We start from the raw sequence: 15,968 nt of genomic DNA, 5'->3' as shown, positions 1-15,968 counted from the left end.
GGTGGGAACATTGCCATCACTTTGTATATGTGATTTACGTGCCTATTTTCTCAGATTCAGAATTCTTTTGTTGCTACCACTTGACTTCCAGTAAAAGATATCTTTTCTCTAATTAAAAGAGTCTAAGTATTTCTTTCTTGGATTTTGAATGGAGCACCAGCTGACAGTGAGTGTGTTTGTTATGCAAAGGATGCACCGTGGAAGGAAAGAGAAGCCACAAGAAGCCAGAGGGAGAAGGAAGGAGAGGAGATATGTATTCTAAAAAGATGGCATTAGACGTGGACTTTCAATTCAATGCTAAATGGGTTTCGCCTGGCTAAACAGCAGACACAAATGACCATCTGTTACTGCATCATAAAGAGAAATTCATTTCAAAGCTTTTTTAAAAAGAAAAGAGAGAAAGAACGTTCCCAGTTTATAAGCTCCCTAGTTTTCCTACGATAGTTGGAAAGCAGGAAATAAATACCCAAGGGGAGATCTTTTCTGCCTCATAATAAAAAGTTTTAACTTTTTTTCCTGATGGACTCTGCCTGATGATTTAAACCAATTAAGTCAGAAACCCATCTTTATGGAAACTCTGCAAAAGTCCTCTTTTTCAGTAATCCACATCTCCAACGTTTATATCACTTCTTCCTTAGGAAGGCTGATCCTAACATCTCTAAGAAGCCCATACCTTAACGCTGAAATGTTTGAAACTGGAGGGAGTTGTGATGACAAGAAGCAAGGGAGGGATAGCAACCTGGAATTAAGGAGAAACTTCCTAACAGTGAGAACAATTAACCTTTGGAATAGTTTGCCTTCAGAAGTTGTGAGTGTTTCATCACTGGAGGTTTTTAAGTCACTTGCCTGAAAAGGTATAGGGTCTCCTGCTTCAGCAGGGAGTTGGCTAGAAGATGTTGAAGATCCCTTCCAGCTCTATTCTGATTGGTTGATTGGTTGGTTGGTTGGTTGGTTGGTTGGTTGGTTGATTCCAGTTGACCCCACAAAGTTGGCCACAAAGGAACACTGAATTGTAATTCAGACTTCAGAAACTAAACAAAATTTGTGTTGATTTGTACATGATTGGGAAATTAGAAGGAAATTGCAGAATTATTGTTCAGATTGGGAGGATGACAGAAACTTCCCAGGAGACAACAAGAATAACTGTGATGATCCAAAGAGGTGTGGCACAAAGGCAACACAGTCACATAAGTAAGAAAAGTCCCTTTAGTATCTCCAACTTTGCCCCCAATGTCCAGGTTACCTTCAGCTAGAGAAAAAGCTCTCCCAAGAACAATCTTTAAGTAGTGGAAATTCAGTCCAAAAACAAAGTACATACAACTGTAAATAAAAATCCACACAAACCATACTACAGCAATAACTAGACAGGGCAGGAGAAGGACTTGCAGACTTGAAAGCCCAGCAAAACACACACAGTTAGGAAGACGCCAGGAACCCAGATAAGCGTCAACGATACCAGATAATTCACAATTTGCTCCCAACAACTTTGCTGTGCGCAGCTTCCCTTTTTAAACACTGTTTTCCCAGCTGCAGCTAATGAAGGGAATCAGGGCCCTTTCCTCCCCCGTAAGCCATGCAACTCGCGTTGCTCCCTTTTCTGTTCCTCCCTGCATGCCCTAGGATGAAGAGGGGGAGGGCCTGGGTCTTCCTCTGAATTCCCTCTCCCTTGCTCTATCTCTCCCCTGCTCAGCCCAGCTGGCCTTTGCCCTTCCCCAGTTTCTTCCACAGACAAAGGTGCCACACCCCCACTTCCTGTCAGTTGCTCGGCCTCCCTCTCCGAATCAGATTCCAACAGGGCCATGACAATAACTCACTTCTACAGCACTACCAAGAAAGCTGCATAGATGCACATTCACTTGGAAGTGTTTATTTATTTTAAAATAAAAGAGATCCTATCTGGAACTAAGGAGAAATGTCCTGACAGTGAGAGCAATTTATCAACAGAACAGCTTTGTGCCACCAGAGTTGTGGATGCTCTATCCCTGGAAGTTTTCAAGAAAATATTGGGCATTCATTTGCCTGGGATAATATAAGGACCTCTGCCTTGGGCAAGGTCTCTTCCAACCCAATATTTCTATAATTTTTATGATTTATTTATCATATGTATAGGCTGCCCATCTCATTGAAACTTGACTTTCGGTGGTGTACAATAAAATCATAAAAAAACAGTACAGTGGAGCCTCGTGTCACAAACTCTTCTGTCCGCAACCAAATTGGGTTCCGACCAAAAAAATCCATCCCATTTTTGAATCGGGTCACGATTCAAAAATCAGGTAGTGAACAAACCTGGCTGCAGCAGATTCCCTCTCCACGCCAATTTCCCCTTCCATGCATCCGCAGTCTGTGCAAATTTTTTGTCTGTGCATTATAATTTTCAGAGGAAATTGCATGGTTAGTTGTATTTTAAAAAGTACCGTAATTTTTCAGGCCCAACTTTCTTTAAATAATGGTCCTAGCTATAGCAACAAACTAAATTTAAAGGACACTGAAAAAAAATCTCTCAAATAAATCCCTGTCTCTGCCACAAGCTGAGAAGAGACTTGATGAAAATCAACATCTGCTTAGGAATATTTTCAATAAAGTTACAGAAATTCATATTTTGTGAATCTTTTTCTTATTCTTCTTATGTTTTGTTTAGAGTCCAGGGAAAAGATTTTGTCACCATTGATGCCAACATAAAGATAGTTTGTTGAGAGTGGTTTATTTATTTATTTTTTCTACTTTCTTTTTCAAAAACTGCCTCTAGCAATTTTAAAAAGCTTTATTTAATATCATCAAAAACTTGTTTGGATTGAAATACCCTTTTGATTTCTGTCTTTCCCTGCCAACAAAGCACTTCAAGAAACCGACAGATCGAACCTAAACATTGTTTTAAGATGCACCTGATCTGCATAGAAAAATATAAAGGTTTGAAATGTTCTATTGTCATTTGTAAATGTTCTCGTGGTAAGGTCAGATACTACCAGTCCATTTTAGCAATATAGTTCATATTGTAGTTTCCCCCATCCCCTTTCCATTAGATAAGGGGGAAAAGAAGTTTATTCCTTCAAAATTATGTATTTTATTTTATTGGTTTTGTATGGCTGCCCATATTAGAGTGCAAATTATGACCTGGATTCTAATGGATTCCCACCTCCATGGTCACATAATCGTACTTTCTGTCCTTGGCAACCAGGCTGCCTTTACAGCCATTTTCAGTGTCCCACAGACACATGACCATGTTTTATGATGGTTTTGCAGACAACTGGCATCTACTTCCAGTTTCCAACAAAACTACGCCCGTAGAAAACCATTAGTTCCCTTAATGACTGGGGATTTTTTTTTATGATTGTGTTGATTCCCTTAACAGCTGCCACAAAAGAAAGGTTCTAAAATTGTGTTGGTCCTGTGATTTTACAACAATCCAATGTTATAACTGGGATGGATAGGCTCCATTACAGTTGTAACTTGAGGGCTATCTCTACGGTATTATTGTCGGTATTTTCCCATAGGAATCTAAAATTTCTTCCCAAGTAATATCCATAATCATTTAACCATCACTTCTTTCATACATCAAACCCAAAGTCACAAATTATCTAGATGCATCACCACATAAGCAGGGGTGGGTTTCTACTGGTTCTGTCCACCTCTGTAGAACCAGTAGCTCTGAGGAGCAGCAGACATAGAACTGGTTCTATGTCTGCTGATGTTTTTGCCCACCCACCCACCCAGGCTCTTACCTGACCTTTATTTCCTGATTTTTTCAACTTCAGCTGCTGTGCAAGGCACAGCTATAGTTTAAAAAAGTAGGAAAAAGGGGCTTTTTGAAAGGGTGCCTCTCTGCATGCAGCATGCTGATGATGATTTACAGGAACGCGCTGGCAGCATGCAGGGAAGCACATCGTAAATCACCAAAATGCGTAAATGACTGAACTGGTAGTTAACCCTGTCAGATCCCAACCCTGCACATAAGGATGGATTAAAATATTCAGGGACCAAAAAATAATTCTGTCTACCTGCACAGATTTTGGGCTATGGAGGTATTTGTTCCTGGGGACTGAATATAGTCCTATATTAAACTCCTATATTAAAAATCCCTTTCTATTCATCACTATAGTGCCCAATTGGATAAATCAAGGTAAGAAGAACTCTGTTGTGGCCTTCCAGCTGCCAGAGGAGCTGGTGGCAGACTTGGACGATGAAGAGGTTGAGGAGGAAATTGGGGAAGGCTGGGGAAGGCTCTGACAGATGCCCTACGTCAGAAGCAGAGATAGGGCCAGGGCCATCAGACATTTCCCAGCCGCCTTTGGAATCAGGGATAAGTGGGGAAGAAGAAAGCTGGGGCCTGTTCCAGATGTGCGTATGCCCAGAGCTGTCAGGAAAGGAGAAAACTGAAGAACAAGGGCCGACTCAGGAAGAAAGGCACATGGGGATGCTGAATGGCCCCTCCCTGCAGAATAAATAGAAACAAAAGGGGAGTGGTGGCTGCAGGAGACAATAGTTTGTATTTATTTTGGAAGATTTTCTTATCGTGGTTTGTGCCTCAGAGACTCCTTGTCAGGAATTAATTTACAGCTTTGAGACTAGAAGCTCTGGCCTGACAATTATCCAAGGACTGATAAGGTCAGTTCTTACAATTAACCCTTGGGAGGATCCTTGCCAGGATTTTTCTGTGTGTGAATGCCACGGATTCACAGTAACTAAATAAAGAGGGTTTTTTGGGGACAAGGAGTCTGCTAAGCCTGGATCAGAACAAACTCCTGAAATGACTTCCTGTTAATGAATCACAGTTTATGAACCCCTGTTTTTGAATTACAGGTGCAATTTGGTCTAGTAGTTGAAGCATAAGGCTAGAAAATAAGAGACTGTGAGTTCAAGTTCCACCTTAGACATGAAAACCAGCTGGGTTTTTTGAGCTAGGCACTCTCTCTCAGCCCAACTCACCTCACACAGTGGTTGTTGTTGGGAAAATAGGAGGGGGAAACTGAGTGGAATGTTAGGAATGTAAGCCACCTAACAGTTATTTGGGTTGGAAATATATAAGCCAGGATAGACATTTTAATACTGTATCTTTAAGAGCATGCTAAAATCTGTAATTGGGTGTGGTTTCTCAAATGGCCATAAGATGGAGCCAGAAACCTGGGTTGTTTAGTCTCAGGAAGTCTCAGAAGAGAGTGTGAGTGAGTCTCTGTTTCCTTCTGTTGGAAAGAGCTTCCGTTCCTCCATTTTTCCCCATTGACTGTTATTTTTGGATTTGATGTAAGTCTGTTACTGAACTGTTTTTGATACTGGACTTTGATATTGGAATTATCCCTGAACTGAACACTGACTGCTTTACCTGTGAATGACTTGGACTGCTTGTTTGGACTGTGCTTAAACGCTTATTGAAAGTAAAAATCTACATTAACTGTACAGTGTATCTGTGTGCTGTGTGTATATTATAAACACTTCTCTCACAACTTCTCTCCCTGTATGTGTTCATTCTCCTCACGGGGAATTACCTCAACATGGAATATGTTGATTGCCTTGAATTACTTGTAAAGAGAGGATACCTGCAAAGAGTGAGTTTGAAAAAGTCAATATGGCATTCACCACTCTATAATCAAAGCCCTGGGCTTTTACACTTTTCATTTTTTACCAACTTGGCTTAACAGTTGGATTGTTAAGATAGTGGGTGAGGGGGGAAGAATTGATGCTTTCCCCATGATTGACAGATTTGCTGTAATTGTTCAGCAACCCAATCAACTGACTTTAATGGTGCATAACAAAGAAAAACACAAAGAGAGAGACAGAAAGGGACAAAGAGAAAGAGAACAGTAAACACTAGCACCCAAAAATAGATTGCGCAATCAAATGCATAAAGATATAATAAGCTTTGGTTTCTGTTATCTACCAAATAATATCATTCCTGGGTAACAAACAAGAATGTTTTTTAAAAAAATCACACAGCCTTGTTACCTTCTGCCAGTATTTCAAAAGCCATCAATACTGTGTTTTGGATGCTATGCAAATATATGGAAATGTGATCAATTAACTGATGAATCACTGAAAAAGGCAGATAATTAAGCATCTGAAAAATCCTTTGACAGGCTTAATAAATACATGACATGATACAGTTGAAACACAAAGGTTAGAAGCTTAAAGTTGACTTTTTCTCTGATTCTAAATATTATATACATAGTTTTCTTTTATTCTCGTGCTGGTAGCTAAGACATTTCTAATAAAGCAGGTATAATTGTTAATTCTGCAACACAAAATTAAATTTTCCTTCCCCATATTCACATTTGTTCCTTTTTTGTCTATAAGCCAATAATTCTGCATAAACTATTAACTAAGATAGCATTAAATGGCTTCTGCAACTGAGAAAGAAAATAAATGATTCTACCCAAATAATGACTTGATTACTTAATGTATACACTCCAGGTTCTGCACAGACCTGATTTCTTTATAACCCCATAAGAAACAATCTGTTATTAACCAAATACTAATGGGCAAAATTCTCTCTACATAATAAAACTATGAATCCTCTCCCCAGGTCTCCTAAGACCAAAAGCTAGAAGTAATTGCATTTTTTAAAAAAATGATTTTTAAAGTAACTCAAAAATGCTAAATAAATGCAAATCGTGTTGTGCTATTGCCTTAGATTAATTTCTATTAAATGTTGCAATTTTTTTTCCTTTTTTCCTGTAACAAGCTTGGAATAACAATGTAAAACATATTTTATACATAGGTGATACACACATACATTCTCACATTTGTGCACATAAGAAAAAAAAAGAGACACCCATTAGAGTTCAGCTTCATTAATTACCTTTGGAATTAAGTTATGCGGGCTAGTACCAGCTCAGCTCTTTTTGAGAACCATGGAGCAGACATAAAAAGTTATGAGCTCTGCAAAGATTTTAAAGAAGGGTATGTAAGAGCAGCAAAACTCAAATTCCATAAGCTGTAATGGGATTGTTTATTTGTCAGGTTTCTGCTCCATTTCTGACTTTAAAAGCCACTTGCAGGCAATTAAAACAGCATATAAAATATAAAAAACTGCTAAGAACAAGCCATTGTTGAAAAGGAAGCTCAAAAAAAAAAGAACAAGCTAAATAGCCCTGATCAATATTCCCTGTCTCATTGCAATGAGAACAATCCTAAGTATTTCTTTCTTTTATGCTGGCTATCTGGAATGAGAAATAAAGTGGAAGGAGGGAAGGAGGGAGGGAGGGAGGGAGGGAGGGAGGGAGGAAGGAAGGAAGGAAGGAAGGAAGGAAGGAAGGAAGGAAGGAAGGAAGGAAGGAAGGAAGGAAGGAGATAATGTGTCTGTTCAAAAGATCACATCTGTCATTGGAATAATGGGAGTATCTTTGGAAGTAAGATGATTTATTTTATTTATTTATTTGATTTGTCAATTGATTACAGGATGATAGGTATAAGTATAAACATGAGTAAGGATACATGAAATAGGTATGAATAAATGGGGACAATAGGACAGGGATGGTAGGTTGAATCCCACCACTGTTTTTATCCTCCTATTGAGTCCTTCCCTGTGATAGACAGATGTTGTGGCTTAATGGTATTAAAGGTATTGTCTCACAATGTAAGCTGTTCCAAGTAGAGTTGTCTTTTCAATTGACTAATAGTCATTTTGTCAATGCTGATGAAGTTCAAGTGGTGCCTCAGATGTTTTTGGTTGCATCCAAAATGCCTATTACTCTCGGTACTACCTGTGCTCTCTTTGGCCACGGTCATTCTACTTCTATTTGCAGGATTTTGTGATTTTTCTCCTGTTCTTTCTCTTCCCTTCTACTATCTCGAGATACTGCCCCAAATCCAGATTTTGCCTTTCTTTTCATCAATTGTTAAATCTGGGACGTTATATAAAAGGGACATCTCTTTTGAAGTCTAAAGTTTAGAGCAGGGGTCTCCAACCTTGGTGACTTTAAGACTTGTGGACTTCAGCAAAGCTGGCTAAGGAATTCTGGGAATTGAAGTCCACAAGTCTTAAAGTCGCCAAGGTTGGAGACTCCTGGTTTAGAGCGCTTTAGTTTCTTCATTTTCTATTACTTTGTCTATTTTGTAATCCTATCCGTTATAGTGTAATATTATATATTACTATTATAATAATATAATAGTGTAATATTACCAGAGAAAAAGCTACATAAGATTAGGTTAACGACTCTTAATGCCTTTTTGGCTATGTAGTTACAGTGGGCTCTAGCACTTAGATCATTAGAGATGAGTACTTCAAGGTCCTTGACAGAGTTTGGATCATCAACAAGGTCTTAACTATTCAGCTTGTATTTTATTTTCTGATATACTTTTTTTGCCAATATGTAAGACAGAGCATTTATTTGTTGAGATTTGAAGTTGTCATTTGTTTGACCATTCTGATACATAGTCGAGGTCTTTTTGAAGGGTAGCTGTATTGTCTGTGGTGTTGAATATCTTTACATTATCAGTGAAGAGAATGCAGTTGCTCTTAATATGATCACAGAGGTCATTTATGTAGAGTATGAAAAGAGTTGGTCCTTGAACACTGCCTTGGGGAACACCACTATTGACAGGTACAGAATTTGATAGGACGCTCCCAATTTTGACCATTTGTTGTCTGTTTGATAGGAATGCTTCTATCCAGTTATGCAGGTGTCCAGATATCACCAGATAGATCACCAGAAATCACCAGATAGATCACCATCATCTATCACCAATGTATCTGTCTGTCTATCAATTATCTGTCTATATCATCTATCATCAATGTATCTATCTGTCTGTCTATATTATCTATCATCTATCTATATCATCTACCATCAATATGTCTGTCTATCTTTAGGAACTTCTGATTTGAGCTTCTTCGGCGACAGACCAAAACCTCGTCTCTGTGAGGCTTCGATCTGTGCTCACTGCTGGAGCGCCCCGAGCAGGCTGGTTTCAAGGCTAAGCCACCCCGTAGAGGTTGTGAAGAAGGGAGAGACTGCCTGCAGGGTTGAGGAGAGCTGCATCTGTCCTCTCCAGCGGGCCATTACTCCCTTTCCCGAAGGCTGTTGTAGCGGTGGTCAGAAATGGCCACCACAAAGAAGAACTCGACCGGAAAAGAATGTGCAGGAGGAAGATAAGAGGAGAAAGTTTTGGTTGACCAGGTCAAAAACAAAAGCAACAAATAAGGTACCCTGGAATTGAAACTATTAAAAAAAAAACCAATAACATTGTTTCCTAAGAAGATTTTTAAGCTGCGAAGGAGAGAGAAAAGGGAAAAGATTTGGGGTTTTTTTTTCTCCTTTTCCTATACTAACAACTAAGAGACTTAAGCAAGAAATTGGAAAAAAATCCACTTTGACATTAATAGGCATTTAATGCTGAAAATAAAAAGTCAAAGGGATAATAAACATTTCTGGATAATCAAAAGTTTTTGAAAACAGGAAAGGAGAGAAAAAGAATAAAAGGGCAGGATCTGGAAGGGAGGAGGCTGCCTGGAATTAAAAAGAACTTACAGCAAAATCTCAACAAGACTAAAGATACATTCTAACTGAAATATTGCAACAAAAACCCCAGGAAGAGAAAGTGGAAAAAGAAATAAGAAGATATAACTCAGGACTATCTGGATTACTTGATGATTTCTGGATTTTTGGTTATTGTATTTGAATGACTAAAATCAATTGGGTGGTTGTTTAAAACTGTTTAAAATGGCTCCACTTTTAGAAGAACTGAAAATGGAACTTAAAAAGTACAGAGAAGATGCACAAGAAGGGAAAGGTTCTTTTGGCTTAGTATTTCAGTTTTTAGAAATGGAGATTTGGAACTATGAGAACCAACAAGAAATGCCTGCAGAACAAGAAGATTGCGACAAAGAAGAAGCCATCTTTAATGAACAAGTAATCTTAGGTGGCGGGGGAAAAAGGAAAGGGAGGAAAGAGAATGGAAAGTTTAAGATTGGGAAAAACAACTCCCCAAAAACTAGAGTGAAAAATAAGTATAAAATCAGAAAGCAACAGAAGAGGGAAATGCAGAAGAGAGAATTAGAAATAGAGAGAGAAGGGGGTAAAAAGGGGAGGAAGAAGATGAGAGAGAAGAAGGAAAGGAAAAGAAGTTATAAAGGACAGAAACAAAATATAGAGAAACAGGGCCTATTTAGAGATAATGGGTGAAATTAGAAACAGAAATAATTCTAGAAAATATGAAACAATGCATGATTAAAATGTTTGATAAAATAGCTATCGTAATTCAGCGGAATGCTTGTCAATAAATAAATGTAAGAAAATGAATATTTAATGATTTACAAAACATATGTGAAGAGAAATAAGGAAAAAATTAATTATGGAGATTATATGTGTCTTTTAGGAAGTATGATATTTAATTGAAAATAAGTGTTAAAGATGTTAAGATTTTAATGATTATTAATGATAGAACTGAATTGGAATGGAATGAGGTTTATAATTACATATATTTATAATTTTTTTTTTAAAGGATATAGTTTGTATTATAAGAATGTACCAAGCAGAATTCGATTGGAAGTTATGTATTATATTGAATGTTATAACCTCAAGGTATATATTGAAGTTTAAATAAGAGTTGAATGGATGTAATTAAAAGATATAAAGGTGTCATACTCCAATTAGTAACTACAGGAGAAAATCTGTTTAATGAGAAAAGATAATATGAAATTGAAACAGAACAGACAAAAGTTTAAATATAATGATTTGAATTGAGATAAGATAATCAAAATAAAATTGATAAAATTAAAAGAGGGGAAAAACTATATAGAAAATGTAGAATAATATAAGATATGGAATAGAACACAAAAAGGAGCATGAAATTGAGTTTTGTGTCTGTATAAAGAAGTTCAACCCGGGACCATGCTGTTTTCAAAAAAGATGTTTTACTTGTATTTTGTGTGTGAAAACCCAAATAAAACTTTATTTAAAAAAATACGTCTATCTTTCTGTCTGTCTATCTATATCATCTATCACCAATGTATCTGTCTGTCTGTCTGTCTGTCTATCTATCTATCATCTGTCTATATCCAACCTTAGCAACTTTAAGCCTGGTGGACTTCAACTCCCAGAATTCCCCAGCTGGTTGGAGACCCCTGGTCTATATCATCTATCATCTGTCTCTTTCATCTGCCTCTATCATCTATCTATCTATCATCTATTATCTCTCTCACTAACTGTTTATCATCACTATTTATTTATCTATCTACCTTCCTACCTACCTACCTGGAATAGATAATAGATAGTTAATAATTTCTTATTTTAAAAAGCCCCTATGTGCCCTCAGGCTTTGTAGTAGTAATGAGTGATATCCATCTTCTTTATTCAGAGAGTAGTTATTGTACTATACAATTATTTAACAAAGCAAGATTAGATAATAATTGACAGGAAGAATAGACGAGCCCTCGCACTGCTGCTGCACTCAAGTGGTGAGAGTTTTCTAAAGGGGAAAAGGAGAGAGGAGTAGTTCGATCTGATTTTAACCAAAAGAAAGCCAAGTCCCCTTTCTGCTGCATTGAATTCTTCAGAAAATCGCATTTTTCCCACCAGAGAAATCGAGAACAAATCATGCCACTTTGAAAAGGAAGCAGAGTCTCCTGAGAAAACCAATCCCCAAATCAGCAGTTATTAGAGTCAACTCCTGGTGTGCTCTGTGGCTAAGATGGACTCACAGGTTGTGAAGTCTCCACAAATATACCTTCTTATTTAGTGTCTCTGCTGTGACAATTTCTCATCCTGTCTGTCTACTTGCAAGGGAGTCTTCCTACACTTAAGATGAGCCCAGACCGGCTATAAAATAAGCAGTCATGGTATCTCTCCTGAGGGGAGTCTGATGCCAACAGACTTATTAGTGTGACACTTGTTGCACAAAATTCTGCTGACCCAATTCTAAGCAGTAGTGAAAGAGGTATACCCCTTGTTATTGGGCGCTTATCTGTGTTGTGTTTGATTGCCTTCCAGGAGATGAGAAAAGAAGAGCTAAAGGATTTGCAGACTGTAAGCAGAGAAACATCTTAAATAAAGGACTAAGAGTCTGCACAACAGTAGATCCTCACTTGGGAAGAAGAGATAACATTGCTGTCTCAGAGAACACCCAATAAAACTGTGAGTTGTGAATTTCTAAGGATTGGCCAGTAACTCTTATAAATGCAGCTTTGCATAGTCATTGGCCAAGGTGAGTGGGCAAATGCACCTAGAACTAATGGTCATTTCATTGAAAGGAGTGGAATTAATATCAGGCAGGTGGGGGCATTTGAACAACAGAGCAGAATCTCAGAGTTGGAAGGGATGTTGGAGGTCTTCTAGTCCAACCCCTGCTCAAGCAGGGGACCTATTAAATTCCAGACAAGTGACAGTCCAATCTTTTCTTTAAAACCTCCAGTGTTGGACCTACAACTTTTGAAGGCAATGCATTCCCACTGATTAATTGTTTCCCGCTGTCAGAAAATTGTTTCCTTAGTTCTGGGTTGGTTCTGTCCTTGATTATTTTCCATCCATTTCTTCTTGTCTCCCCTACAGGTGCTTTGGAAGATAGGTTGACCCTTACGATGACCATGCATGGCACAAAAGCAACACAGCCGGAGAACAGGTCTCACTCCCCTTTATTGCTCTAACTTTGCCCCCAAACATCCCCACATTTACTACAAGTCCTGGAGCAAGGCTCTCACATGCACCTTACTGGCTGCGAGTAGTCCAGTAAACAAGGTGAGCAAAGCAGTAAGACATTAAGCAGAGAAAGACACTAAGCAAAATAGGTAAACTGGGCAAGCCTCACAAGACAGAACGCAGTAAAACCCACACGAGGCTCTGCAGATTCAATGCTTGTTCCCAACAAATGCCCCTCCCACTGGCATCTCCTTACATCTTAGTCCCCAGGTGCGCCTTGTGAAGGAAGATGGGGTTCTCTTCTCCTTCAAAGCCAACACAGTCTGTGTTGTTCTCATCTTCTCTCTTCTCTTTGTGCTCTAGGATCAGGAGGGGGGGCGGGTTCCTTGCTCATCACCTGAGCTCTATCTCTCCTGCTCCTCCTTGTCTACTATACTTTCTAATCCTGAAAAGCTCTGCCCAGAACTGGCTCTGCCCTTCCCCACTTTCCTCCAAAGCCGATGGAACCATCCCTTCAATCTCTGTCGGCTCCTGTTCCAGCTCATCTTCCCCCACAGATTCAGGCTCTGGTGGGTGGGGTGACAACCCTGCTTTTCTTGGTAGCAGCCCTCAATATTGGAAGACTGCTATCATGTCACCCCTAGTCCTTCTCTTCACTAGACTAGCCATGCCCAGTTCCTGTAACTGTTCTTCATATGTTTTAGTCTCTAGTCCCCTACTCTACCTCTGTTGTTCTTCTCTGCACTCGTTCTAGAGTCTCAACAACTTTTCAACATTATGGTGACCAAAACTGGAGGCAGTATTCCAAGTGTGGTTTTACCAAGGCATTATAAAGCAGTACTAACTCTTTGCATGATACCCCAGGTCCTCCTGGATGTAGAACTGACATTGGGACTGCATCTCACTTCTCATTTCATATCCCATAATATCCTAGCCTTGCAACGTTGGCAGAGATAGTAGAAAAATATAAGCTGCAAAGATCAGTGGGATTTTAACCAGGTAAGTCCATGAGAGCCAGATAAAAGCTTGACCAGAAAACTCTCAGATCTGAACCAAGTTCTGAGTTTATGAGAATTTATCGACCAGAAACATTATTGTGTTCTTTTTTTTATTGCTCAAACAAAAGATGCTAGAGTTCAGTGTAGGATATATATTTTTTACTACTTGCTAAATGGAAATTTCTACAAGAACAAATTCTAGGTGGCCTGCAAGAATTAAAGGATATAAAGGGAGACCAAAGTACTTTAGCAACAATATGGAATCAAAGCATGTTTAACAACTGAATAGAGGTACTGTAGTCCTCCACTTATGACCACAATTTAGCCCCAAATTTATGTTGCTAAGTGAGAAATTTGTAAAGTGAGTTTTGCTCCGTTTCCTTGCCACATTTGTTAAGTGAATCACTGCAGTTGTTAACGATTGTTAAGTGAACCTGGTTTCCCCATTGACTTTGCTTTTCAGAAGGTTACAAAAGGGGATCATATGATCCCAGGATGTAAATGTGAGTCAATTGTCAAGCATCCAAATGTAAATCACATGACCATGGTGATGCAGCAAAGGTCGTAAGTGTGAAAAATGGCCATAAGTCACTTTTTTCAGTGCCGTTGTAACTTTGAATGGTCACCATCATTCACTGTTGTAAGTTGAGGATTTTGTGAACACAATTCAGAATAAAAACAATTCTTCCCCTTCTTACTTTGAACCTACAGAGGGGACACAAAAACACAAAAACATGTGTCTCCGTTGCTTTTGATCCTGGAAAATGCCTTGCCATTTACTATACACCTGCATCGTGCTTTACCTCCTTTTACAGCTCTCAGATAGATAAAAATGTTCCTATAACTTTGTAGGATGGGGAAGTTTTTATGATGAAGTTTTGGCCCAGCCTAAGTGACCATGACTGTTTCTGTATCTCCATCTTTTTCACTTACATCATTTCCGGTTTCCAAAGCTGATGTAGTTCACAGTATGTGTTTCAGAGGTGGTATTCAGCAGGTTCTGACCAGTTCTGGAGAACCAATAGCGGAAATTTTGAGTAGTTCGGAGAACCGGCAAATCCCACCTCTGACCGGCCCCGCCCACATCTATTCTCTGCCTCCTGAGTCCCAGCTGATCGGCTGGGTCTTCTTTTGTTGCCCTGCAGAGGAGAACGGAGCTGGAAAGCAGGTTAGTGGGGTGGGGAGGGAATGGGGATTTTGCAGTAACTTTCCCCCAGGAGTGGGGAGGGAATGAAGATTTTACAGTATCCTTCCCCTGTCATGCCCACCAAGCCACGCCCACCAAGTCACCCCACGCCCACCAAGTCACCACACGCCCACCAAGCCACCCCACATCCACGAAGCCACAGTGGTAATGAAATTTTTTGAATGCACCACTCATATGTTTGCCCAATATACTACGCATTAAAACCATAACTACTTACAGTTAGTCCTCACTTACTGATCACAATTGGGACTGACGATTCCATCACTAAGTGATGCATTCATGAAATGAAATATCACATCAACCTGTTGGACTTACATCAGTTTCCCTGCAGTTGTTAAGCAAATCACTAAGGGGTCAAGAAACAAAACATAGTAACCACAATAGGTGACATATTAATGACTTCCCCATTGACTTTGCTTGTTGGAAGCCAGCAATGAAGCTTCCAAATACTGATAATGTGACCAGGGGATGTGGAGAACATTGCAAAAGCACACCAGTCACAAAGCGCCTGGATGGTGATCATGTGACCACAAGGACACTGTGACAGCTTCAGGTTTGAGGACTGGTTGTAAAACTACTTTGCTAGTGCCATCATAGTTTTGAATGGTCACTGAATGAGCCATCAATAAGCAAGGAATATCTATACTCAATCTAATTTCCTAGGGTTGCCCAACATATTGAATCCTTATCTAATCATATGGATTGAGATTGCACAACATACTAGGCTATATTTTGGTGGGCAAATATGTGGTTTGGTGTGTCATGTATACCTGATCAGTTATTGGTCTTAAAAAAATTAAGTAACCCTCATTCAAATCTTCATTCTGTCTTGAATGTCACTGGATGATCCCGAATCATTGCCATCATTTTGCTTAAATTATTGTATAGCATTATAAGGATAAAATGATTCAAATTTTATGATAATATCATTGATGTAATGATAAAATCAGTCTAAGTAACATTAATGAAAAACTGAAGAAAATACAGAGGATTGTGATCTCAACAAGGGTAATTTCATAGTCTTCTGTAATTACACAAGCAATTCATAATAAACAATTCGATGCTATAGCTAAAACAATATCATTCACAAGGAAAGTGTCCAGACATGAGGTTACAGATCATGAGGTGACATGATCTACATATATTGTACATACTAGGTAGGACAGGTGGGAAGAAAGCTAACCCCCAGATTGCAAGGAC

Source organism: Pseudonaja textilis, chromosome 2 (assembly GCF_049901715.1).
Source record: "Pseudonaja textilis isolate UNSWEBS1 chromosome 2, rPseTex1.2, whole genome shotgun sequence".
In the NCBI taxonomy this organism is placed as follows: Eukaryota; Metazoa; Chordata; class Lepidosauria; order Squamata; family Elapidae; genus Pseudonaja; species Pseudonaja textilis.
This window is presented reverse-complemented; position numbering follows the sequence as displayed.